This window comes from Falco cherrug, chromosome 3 (genome assembly GCF_023634085.1).
Source record: "Falco cherrug isolate bFalChe1 chromosome 3, bFalChe1.pri, whole genome shotgun sequence".
NCBI lineage: Eukaryota > Metazoa > Chordata > Aves > Falconiformes > Falconidae > Falco > Falco cherrug.
Genome location: NC_073699.1, coordinates 35297549 through 35309575, shown reverse-complemented (window position 1 = coordinate 35309575; position 12027 = coordinate 35297549). Strand labels below are relative to the sequence as shown.

Here is a 12027-nt window from a genome sequence, read left to right as displayed (position 1 = left end):
GAAAAGAGATGCTTTTTCTCAGTCGCTCTTGTAGAAGCTACATCCATTCTCATAGACTTATTAAATATTCATTGTGCCCTAGAAAAAATGCAAGAGTGAACATGTCACTATAGCTCACTGCTTTCTTATGATTCCCATCTGGGAGAAGAGAAGAATCTCACTTTCCACTCTCTCCTCCAATTCAAAATTTAAATATTTGAAAAGAAGTACTCTGTTCCATAAGAAACCTAAGGCTTAGCTACTTAATGTTAATCCCATCTTGTTCTTTCCTTCCACTGACCTAATGAATATTTAGTTATTCCTTGGAAAGTGGAAATTAAGAGAACTACACTGCAGCCTACTATCGGGTACTCTTGGGAAAATGTATTCTGGGCCTTGTTCCACATTCTGTGAGGGCTTAAACTGTTGAAGGTCATTAGAGTTCTGAAGTACTGCAGCTACCACCAGCCCCTATATTTTGCACAAGACCTTTTCTAATAAACGTGGGTGGAAAACGCTTGTCAATTGAGCAAGTGACTGGGAGAGGATCTCATCTGCAAAGCTGGAGGGAGTTATGCATCCACTGGCTCCTGAGAATTGGGTATGGTTAAAAATGAGGCATTTCCAGCATACTCAAAGGTAAAACGTTCGGGACTTCTCTAATGAGTACATAAGTGACTGTAGACATGGATGACTCCAAAATAAGGTGAAATATTGCATTTTAATGACTGAAGTAGCAAATCTCAGTTAATTTCTTCTGTACTATTCAGGCCAAGAGTCTTAAGTGACCATAGCTTGCTTATGCTCAGCATTGCAATGACAAGTCAGGAACTGTGTGCAGACGGCAAGAGAGAGTGTCCCAGGTGTCATCTCTCCATGGAATTACCACAGATTGCTCTGAATTGTCATTGCCCACACCTCCAATGTAAAGACACGTGTTACAAGATGGAGCAGGCATGGGGCTGTCCCTACCACACTGTGTGAGGCAGCCTGATGGGCCAGGTCACAGAGGCCCTGCAGGCACCCCTCAGGCTGTGGTAACTTGTACTGGGAGGAGCCACTTGTAGCACAGTAACACATCTAAAGAAACACTGGCACCTCCAAGAACCTTTCCCCAAATGCCTTGAGGAGTTTAACTAGCAGTTTCATATGCCAAGTCATGATTGTATTACAGGAGAAACTCAGAAAATAGCACATCTTTTTTGATCCTGCTGCCGAAGGAGGAGATGGGATATCTGGCAGCAGAAAGCTTCTGGTTCTGGCAGGAGGAGCAGAGCCAGGAGAGAGTCAAGAGCACTTGCACTAGACATCAGAGCTTTAAGTTGCTGCTTACTTTAACTTCAGTTCAGCTCAGCTCAGACTTGCGACATGCAATTAGAGAGGGGAACTGAAAATTCGTCCCCAGAAATCATCAGTGAGAAGATTACTTGGATAACAGGAAGTTCATTAAACACTCACAGTATTATAAACATGCAGTTTGTACAGCAAGAAAGAAGTTTATGCACAGGAAGTATAACAAGAAGAGATCCAGCTGGTGGTAAACTCAGTCAAATTCATGGAAGGGGAGAAATACAAAACCTTGGAAGAACATCTGCTCCAGTCCTTTGGACTGAAGCTGGTCAATGGTCTACACTAAGATAATTTCTGACAGATGTTTGTCCAACCCATCCTAAAAACCTCCAGTGAAGGAAACTGCACAACTTCCATAGGAGAATATTTTCAGTGTTTTAACAGCCAAACAGAAGCCTTCTCTTACACTCAGTGAGATCACTTTTGGTGAAATTTAAGCTAATTTATGTTTATTCTTACCCCATTGGCCCTGAAGAACAATTTATAATCATCTTCTCTGCAATAACATTCTATAGCAACGGAAGGGAGAAAAATGTTTCCCATCTTACTGGCATTAAGTAGAAGGAATAATTACCTCCCACATCATTGTCAGCTCTTGTGAAAGCAACCCAGAGTAAGATTTGCCCGATTAGCTACAGTGTGAGATTTTTTATTCATACTTAGTCTGTGATCTATGGCAACTGCAATTTTTTTCTGGTATCCTAAAGGAAAACTCAAAAATCTTGTCTTCCTCTGAAACACGTCTTGCATTCAGGTTGCATTGTTTTATTAACTAGCCAGTAAATAAAACTGTTAATCATTTAACTTTGCAGTATAAGGAAAAGTAGAAACCATTATAAGTATTCAGTCCTTAATCTTTCTAGAACAGATTTGCCCTTCTTTCATAAGAATGGAGCTCCCCACTGTGCTGGACATTACTCAGCATAAAGTCTTATGAAAATCAAAGGGTAAATTTTATTGTTACAAAACTTTTATTAAGGATGAAAGAATATGTGGATACTTACAACTTATTTATTTATAAAGGAAAATTAATTCATTGATACCAGAGGCATCAGCTTGTGTTCCCTTACTTTGGATAAGCTTAAGAAAATTGTTCCAATATGTCGTCCCACAGGAGATCATTAGTCACCTTCTCAAATGGAAACTTCTTAAAGAAAAAAAAATATTTTAGACCTTCACTAACTCAGAGGTTTCAGGAAGAACTCATTTCTGCTTCCATAATCTGCAGTGATACAGAATTAGTCATCATGAACATATATACACTGTGATTTCCAAATGAATGCAAGAAAAACACAGTGTAACCAGTAAAAGCACTATGTTTAAAAATGTTACACTTAAAATACATTTAAAATAACAATACAGCAATGCCTGAGAATCCCACACTGTTTAGTTTTGTGATTAAGAAATATTCTGACCCTAGTAACATTTTCAATGTGTAGAAGAGTATTTAATGACTAAGAATGAATGATCACAAAGGGGAAAAAATAATGGCAAAAAGTAAGTTACTATATGATAGCCTGAAACAACTGTACTGATGTTGAAATTCCCATAAAGTACTATATATTACATCATGATTAAAAATAAACAGAATCAAGTTCACATCCTTGTTAGAGCTTAAATAATATTTCCCTTTCATCATCTTTCTTTCTCTGTTACAATAAACATTCAGTTAGAGTGAACCTGTAGCTTCAGTACATCAATTTCCATCTTTTATAGAACTTGTTAAATGTTCTTTATTCTCCCATTTTTCTCAGTTGCAAAACACAGTAGAAGAGATAAAATAACTCTAAGAATTAGAAGGGTAAAACAGAGTTCGATTTTTATGTAAAAGAATTTTTGTGAGGTAAAAGTTAAAACAAAAAATTAGGAGTGTCTATGTTAATCTAGAGAAGCTATGTCATCAAAAGGAAGAATGAAAGTGTAGCGTTTGAAAATTTCCTGAATCACTTGTATTTTTTTTGGCAGGAGGCAAACAGAAAGAGACAGAATAAAATAAAAAACTTATTGAAAAAAACACATTCTATATGTTTGAATGTGTTTTGATGCCTCAATAATTTTCCTCTCAGCTCAGTAAATAATGGCTACCTACAAATAGGAGGAACCTTAGGCAATTAAAAGTGTAGAACACAGAAGACCTCATGTTATTGTTTTTACGGTTATATATATATATATATATATTTCACAATATTATTAACAACCATGCTTTAGGGTTCATGAGTCCATCTTACAACTACCAAATGAATGTGATGTACTTTAAAATCAAACCCATTATTGAGTTAAAATCAACTATAAACATTTCTCACTTTCAGATGTTTTGTAAGATGCTTTAACATGGTTTGGTAGATCTTTCCTAGACCATATGTACAGCAAGTTTAATAAGGTACTGTAGGCTTTAAGAATGGGATTTGTCTTCTGGCAGAGGTTTGTTTTGTGTATCTATATATCACTATGATTTAATAAAATTCTCATTAATATAACCCTGTGGCATTCCTCACTGCAATATAGTCTTGTTATTACAGCAAGGAAACAACAGAATTGAAAATAAAGCTTTTAGGAAGACCTGAAAAATGTGTTGCTGTTGTCTGAAAAATGGGCCGTCCTCTGTGGCAGCTCAGTATAATGCATGGAGCTGAGCACTGTCTGACTCACCATCTTTAATTTCAGACTGATCAGACTAAAATCAGACTAAAAATAATTAATAAGAAAAAAAAGCTTCCGGTAAACACAATCCTGGATGCAAACAAAAAGATAATTTAAAGGAAAAGGTGAAAGGTTTATTAACTATGCAAGATTCTTTTGAGGAGAATTTGGTTCTTTGCATGTTATTTCTCCACCAGCCTGCACTGCTTTTAGCGCTGGCTTTTTCAGTTCCTTCAGGTCTCGGCCCGCCACCCCACCTGGTCCCCTCCTGCCTTCCCTCAGCCCCCTTGCCCTACTATTCCTGTGCAAATCCGCGTGCCTCTGGTCAGCTGCATGCCAGGCTGTGCAATGAAGTGGCTTAGAACACGGCTAGCAAGTGGGGAGGACCAAGGCAGTGGGACTCAGACCAGCTTCGGTTGCCCAGACACAGCAGTATGGGTGCTTGGACACCCTGCTTTCCCCACTGCTTCCTACTGCATCTTCCATGGCTGGTGGATCAGATGTCCTGGTCCGTCTAGAAGACAAGTGAGGGGGTCAGCTTGGATTTCCACTAATGACCAAACAATAGAAAACAGGTTGTGTGAATGTTTAATACCTCCTGGTGTTCTAGAAAGAAGTAAATGGGAGTGGGTAGAGGAGACATGTCTCTACAAGGTGCCTACTTCAACCCAGGTAATGGGGCTCTGCTGTAACCCTGGGAGATACAGACAAGCCATGGGAAAAGGACGGACAGGGGTGACGCTGCTCATCTGACGGACAGACATCCTTCTGCATGCAAACATTGCTACCCTTAAATCTAGGCTCTGCGTAGATTCGCAATATTTTTTTCTGCCATACAACACATCTTAAGAGAGACCAGCAGGTTCAATTTATGCTCTGTTCTGGGGTGTTGCACCAGTAAAAGGAAAATCACTGTAAGATGCAAGCCTAGGAAATGAAGTAATATCTCACTTGTTAAGAACTGGATGAAAAATAAGATGATAGCAATGTCTACAGTACATTTGCTTAAGAACTTTGGCTGGAACCTTGGCCAGTCTAGAGTAAAGCAAAGTCATTAATTTCACTGTTTTACTTGTTTTACACCAGAACAGAATCTAGAACTGTAGCTCCTTACCACAAAACACCCAACACCCCAACAAAATTTAACAAAAGGCCTTTAGATTTCACTTTCTTGTTCAATATAGAGGAATATCTTTGTTGTATTTTGTCATGTTATTACTGACACTGGGAGACCATGTCTCTGACTAATAATAACCTAGGTACTATAATAATTTGTATACACATTATCTATGATGCTATACTGATACTAAATAGAATAGTCAGAACCTGCATTAGCCATATATATCTGAACATTCAAAGAGTCATATGCTTTGTAATCACAAATTAAATAGCCACATAAGAGTGTGGACCATAAAGATTGTGCTAATAAAATATGAAAATAACCCTTGGTCCTATCGCTTTCTTTGGCAATCTGCTTTAATCGTTTTATTCTTTAATCCAAAATAAACATGAACTTTTCCAGTTATCTGGCAGTTTGCTTCCTTTTCAAATCCTGGCAGATGAGGCTTGCTAAATACAAAGTGAGTCTGAAGATTGTACCTGGGTGAAGTGTCAAAGCTGGTTAAGGTCCAAATAGAAGGAGAAACAAATACTGAATCTAGTTTTCAAGTTTAAATCCAGTGGTTGTGGCAGACAGATATTTATTTTGATAACCAGATGACCATTTATATCTATATCCAGGTGACAATGCTTATGATACATGAGCAAGGAGAACAGCAATGGTTCACAGCTCTGGAACGAGAAGTAAACCCAGTGAAAATATATTGAGCTATGTTGTCAGACATTACACATTACATGACAGCAGCCATGTGGAATATCTGGTAGAAAAAATGATTTATGGAGGCACACTATATGTTATTATTTATATTGCAATACTAGTTTATCTTTATGTAACTCCCTGATTCCTCAACTGCTAAAGAAAAGCAAAAAGCTTATCCATGCAAGTAAAAATTTTATAAATCCTGAGTATCATTAAACATGATATTCAACACACAGAACACTGAGCTTTAAGCAATTCTGGTAAACAACATCTTCACTGAAACTCCTGGGATCAGTACTTAATGATCTGAACTCTCTCAGCAGCTGATATGCTCTTGTTATGCTGAGTAGCTGACTCTGACTCCTGTCTAGCCTCACTCAGACCAATCTGTAGGCCAAGGAGGGACTACACCTTATAAAAAGTCCCAGTTTGTGCCCGTGGAACATTTCTGATAGGCTGCATTTCTTCAGTTACTCTCAGCTCATGGGGAAACTTTGAAACCCAGTAATATTTACTACATTCACCTTTCAGTAAGAAATCTCTCTTTTACTCATTGTCAATATGCTATTTTAGAATGCCATTGCTGCTTTGAAAACCAAAGGTGACAAGGAGAAAGGCAGGGGGAAGGTTTAAAGATCAAAGTTTAAGAATTCCCTATAGAAACCTTACTATTGCTGTTAAGAAATTGATTTCCACAGGAATTTTTTCATTTTCACCAGACCCCAATTTTCCAAAATACATTTAGTCGAGAATGTTAACCATCTAAGAAATGCACTGCCATTGCTGCTACCTAAACAGCATTAACAGAATTAGTTTCTTTGCAAGCTGTCATTCTCAGTGACACTGTTAAAACATAGAGTTTTCATTTAATATTTGGCCTGTGCATGTATTCCTGGTGGCATAGTCCAAATCATGATGGAGGCAAATGAAGCACAGAATGCAGGAAAGGTTGCATAAAGCTAGTAAAAAAAGCACTTTGAAAATTTTTATGTGGCTCTAACACTAATGAAGCACTGAGCTTTGCCAGCTACTACTTCATAAAATCCTTGATCAGCACATGCACGTGGATGGACACCTATTCAAAATCCAGAAGCCTGCATTTATAGAGAAGAAAGTTTTGCAAGTTACATTAAAATCAATTTTAAAAGAAATAGAGAGTGCAAGCTAATCTGTATTAGTGTGAGGTATTCAGTATTCAGAAGTCTCAAGTGGTTACATAGTTGAGTCCTATAAAGGATGGACCAGAGGTGACATGATAAACAGAAAGCGGAATAGCTTTCTGGCTGATTCCTCAGGACTGTGCACCAGACGCATTCTGCTTTCATGTAATGCCACTTTCCAGAAAAAAAAAATATCCTTCTGAAGGCCCTTTATTTTCAAGCGTAACACTAATAAAGTCATCCCTTACTACATATACAAAGGCAGCTTCCCATTGTCAGTCAGTCTATATCTGTGTACAGCTGATCAGAACAGCTGCTGAATGCATGCATAATTTAGTGATAGATAGAATGCCTTAGTGCAGTAATGCCATTACATACCAATGCAATATGGGTACAGATGTAAACATAAGGATTCAGAGATACATATCCTACTGGAATTGTAACTAGTCATCAATAAAAATTATCAGATACATCACACAGTAAGAAGCAATGTATTGCTTTGTCACCATTCCTGGAGCATTTCCTGTAGCTCCTCTGGTACAGGGAACAGTTAGCAGATACTATACACCAAAGGACAGGCTGGGTGGGAACTACCTTGGTTGACATGCATATGATTAGGATTTAGAAAGTCAAAGTTTCATGTCCAGATCTGCCAGAGATTAGCTGGCATATGGAGGATAATTCAAGTACCTATTTTATGTTCCATTTTCTTCACATGCAAAAGTGAGACAGTACTTGCTGGGGGTAAAACACCCTCTTGGGTCACTTAGGCACAGCAATTCGTGGCTCCGTGCACGTTCAGAGCACCAGAGAAAAGACAAGGAGTTGAAGGGTCTGTTACATCCGTGCTGCTTTTCTCTTTAATGTGGGAGTGCTCTTGGGGATGGTGTTTATACCATACATTTGAGGAAAGCTCTGGAAACTACATAGACAATTAAAGTTTTCTTAGAACTCCTCTTTTCTGCCCTCTCAGTTCAGAGCAGATGTAGCAAATTATATTTCCCTTTCCCATTCCCAATGCACAGCAGAATTTACAATGTCATGTTCATGTTTACAGTATGTATATCCATTTAAGCCTCCAATATGCTGCAAAAGGGTCGCCAATAATAATGGAAAACTTAAAAAAAACCTGCAGAAGTTTGCACTTGTAACTCTGGAAACCTTTTTTTGCAAATTGTCAAGTTTATATTGTGAACTTTATAAAAAGAGACCAGTTCTTCCATGAGGTGTAATGCTGACTCACACACTGCAGGATTACCGAGGCATTGCTTCCCTGGAGGATTAGTCAATCACATGGGGGAAACTGTAGGATATTTGTCCCTCCCTCTTCGTGACCATTCATGAAAACACCTACTGAATATTTTGCTGCTGCAGGCAACCTCTATGATCTGTGTTCTGACAGGAAGATACTTCTCCCCTTCTGGTTTAACTTTTTGAGCTTCAGAAATTTAAATGGCCTGAGAAACCTAATGAGCTTTCTATCTCTCCAAAATCTAAAGGAAGTCCTTGACTATTGCTTTTGGCTGCTTCAGGCAAAAGGCTTCAGTAAAACAGCTACTGCAGATTGCTTTTAATTTACTTTAGACCGATGCTGACTGATGAGTTTCCAGTGTGCAAGTTTAAGCAATAGGAGGACAACAGGGAGAACAGAAACTTGCCTGTTACAGATGTATGTCAGATAGTAAAAAGATATAAATTAGGCTAGCATTATTAACTACCACGGAATGTGTTTGCAATAGGTGTTTGTTTATATTAAGGCTTTTCTCAGTGAACATGAAGAATTCAGACTTTCATTAATTGCAAAGTGATTTCTGAAGCTAATGATAATTAAAGTGTTGAAAGAAAAGGGCAGCTGATTTCATTTAAGAAAAATACAGAGGAACAAAAGGACTGACTCCTGGAAATTGCTTCTGTTTACAGCTATCAAAAGTCAGTCTTTGACACATGCTACGAAATGTTCATCACCCTTGTAGAATTAGATTTGACCCCACACACACCTCTTTTTATGGTTAGGAATTTTTAAGTGCCCAACACCAAAAGCATTTGTACATGTGATTATCTTTACATACATAAATAAATATTCAGCAATGGTGTTAATAATATATGCAAAATTATTTACATTGAAGGATCAGGAACTGTGTCTGTAGCATAAAGCTAACATTTAACTCCCCTGGAAAAACAGATTTCCAGTGGTGCTTACAGGCATTTAAAAAATAGTTTAAAATAATGCTGTCAATTTTACAGAAAATATAAGGAAAATATTATTTCTTATGGCAACTGTCCCCTTGAACACACCAAGCTCAGTGGGATTTCAAAACTACATGAACATTAGACCCAAAGGTTAATTCCAACACTCCAAAGCAATCTCTGTGGTCTTTCTTGCTCTGCACTATGTACAAAACCATCTAATTCCCACTGCCCCCACTCCTTCACTCTCAGATAAGTGCTGGAGACATTGTTTTCCTTTTTCCCTTTGCTCTGGAAGCCAGCAGCATCTTCTTCCCTGCCCAGAGACCTTGCCTGATGTTCAGGCACCTCAGCCGAGCTGCTGCCCTCCTTTGCTCCTCACCGGGCACTGGCTCCTATGGCTCTTCTAAGAATAGTACAAAAACTGTACTGAAGATCCAGTTAGCCTTAGGCCCTAGTTCAGACAAGCAGCAAGGCACAGGTTTGATTTTAAGTGTGATTGCAGTGAAAGTGGTTATTAAGTTCTATGAAAATCAGGCCTTAATGAACATGCCCTCAGTGGCATGTAGCGTTGCACTTACAGGGGACTGAAAATAATTTTGTAACTTCAGTATTATTTCTGTTCTACACAGTTCCAAATAAACCAGTTTTCCTTTCTTTTAGTGATGCATTTACAGAAAATCTATCAGCTTCTCCCTTGGAATAATTTTTAAAATGTTTTATTTTAAATCTCAATATTCCCCTGGAAATGTAGTAGTACTAGTTAGTACATTTTGACATGAAATTAAGGGTATAAATAAAAAATAATTTATAATGCTATCATTTTTGCACAAACCTTATTTTCTTTTGGAAACCATTTTTAATTTAAGAAGGTAATTTTCTGCATAACATTTAGTTACAGGATACAGACAGTTTTCTCAATTTCATTGCCAGGATGCTCAAAAATGCCAGTGCTCTGCAGATCAGAAAGCTAGGCACTGTTTGTTATACCAGATGCCTCCAGAAGACAATGAAATACTTATTCAAGATCGCAGACCATAATACTGAAGTCAATAGACCTTTGCCATTCATATCAGCTGGAACTGTACAGTATTTGCTGCTCTGAAGGATTTACATCCTTCCCTTCTTTAAGCTACACAGTATGTCCAGGGCACTCTCTGGTAAAGAATTTACTATTTCTTCTTTAATCTGGTGTAGCATCTTGGAACTCATATAAACCAGGTATTTTTCTGTTATTTCTGGGATGATAAGAACTATAGCATTCTGGAAGCAAACACATAAAGATTCACTAAGTTTGCCCAAAATGAACTCTGGTCTTCCCTGCCAGTTTTTGCCCAGATGTGCAGACTGGTTTTGCCCTATTCTTTCCCCTCAGTTCCCTCCCGTTCCCATTGTTGCTATCCTTATGGCATGGTAAGTATTTCAGAAGATTACTTCACAACTGACCAGACTAGAAGGTCGTCCTTGAACTCTTGTAGACTGCGAAGATTATAGAGAGGTTTTTAATGCATGAAATTAAAGAGAAAGACTGGCATTTTGATTTAAAATTGACTGACATTTTGACTGTTCTTCATACCACACTTAAATTCTGTTACATCTATCATTTCCCTCTGGTGAATAAACCATATGCTGGATGTCAGCTCAGAGTTCAGCTGAATTGACTGTATCCTGAATACTGAGTTCTTAGTTTTTTGTCCCCCTCTAAAAGTCGTGCAGTGTCAGCTGTCTTTGTGCTGTGATTGCTAGATAAGGTCTTGGCTCTATGAAATAAATTGGGGGTTTGCTACAGGATGCGGTGGGGCTAAAGTTTCACTCAAGCTGCTTTATTTATACCCCTTCAGTTTTGTTCTATCCTAAATACACTCACTACAGCACACTACTTAGATTTAGCTATCAGATGAAATGTTTTACCTTCTCTGACAGCTAAAAAAAAAAGATGCTTTTTAAGCTATACGGTGCGATGCCTTTCAACTAACTGAAGAACAGGAGAAGACACATCAGGAGGAAAATCTGGATTTGTTTATCTATTAAACTTTAATGCTAGGTATCAAGTTTATTTTCCAGACAAAATTATGTTATCACCGCAGAAGTAAACAGGATACTTTTAGAACTATATAAAGTATAGGTATTGATTTTCTGAAACATAGTATTATACAACTATTGCCTGACAGACTTTCTGGGTATATCATCATGCAGTGGTCTAGCCTTTGTTCAAAGCCTTACTTGTTCATTTTTCTGATGAAAACATCAAATTTAGCACAAAACCATATCAGTTTCTGTGTAAGTTACTTTGCCTTGTCCTGTGTTTAGAGATGAAATTAAATTGTTTGATTGGAGGGCTAAGGCATGCACTCTGCAAAGCTGCTGTCTCATTCTCAGACTGGTCATTATCAGGCACTTGATCAAAGAAAAATATCACCTTAGCATGCCTAGAACACAAGGCCTAGCATACCCTGTAGCAAGCAAAACAAACATTTAGAAGTGTGGCTTTCATAGAGGCTGCTCAAAAATATGCAAGAATTGATAAAAATACAAAGCAGAGAATAATGAGTCTACACACAGATTTTCCTAAAAAAAACCCCAACAAAACTCCAGACACATTCATATGATCTCAGCTGGAGAGCTGGATTTTGGTCCAATACCTCTTGGAAAACCTGTTCGAGAAGCAAGAACAGCATCACCTGCAGAGCAGGGAAAAGGAGGGACCCTCCACACATGCTGTGACTGGGGAGCAACAGGGTGTGCAGTGCACCTTTCCTGGTGCAATGTAGGCTTTGCCAACATCCTCACCGTGAGAAGGGGTCCTTCTTGGGGCCTCTGCTTTCGTAGATCATCCCTATCAGACAAGGCTGCATGAAATCTGAACTGAGTGTTGATTCCCTTGGAAAAAAA

The 12027-nt window shown here is 38.2% G+C and overlaps 1 long non-coding RNA gene across 2 annotated transcripts in view; it reads right to left on the bottom strand.

Annotated features, from left to right (window-relative positions):
• Window positions 1–12027, bottom strand: part of LOC129735487 (uncharacterized) — a 43763-nt gene that overhangs the window by 18506 nt on the left and 13230 nt on the right. Inside the window, exon 3 of one of the 2 annotated variants that reach the window (XR_008731185.1) lies at window positions 3540–12015. The exons of the other annotated variant lie outside the window; for it this stretch is intronic. This is a non-coding gene — a long non-coding RNA (uncharacterized LOC129735487). Of the gene's footprint in view, window positions 1–3539; window positions 12016–12027 lie in introns of those variants that run through there. 2 annotated transcript variants of the gene reach the window in all.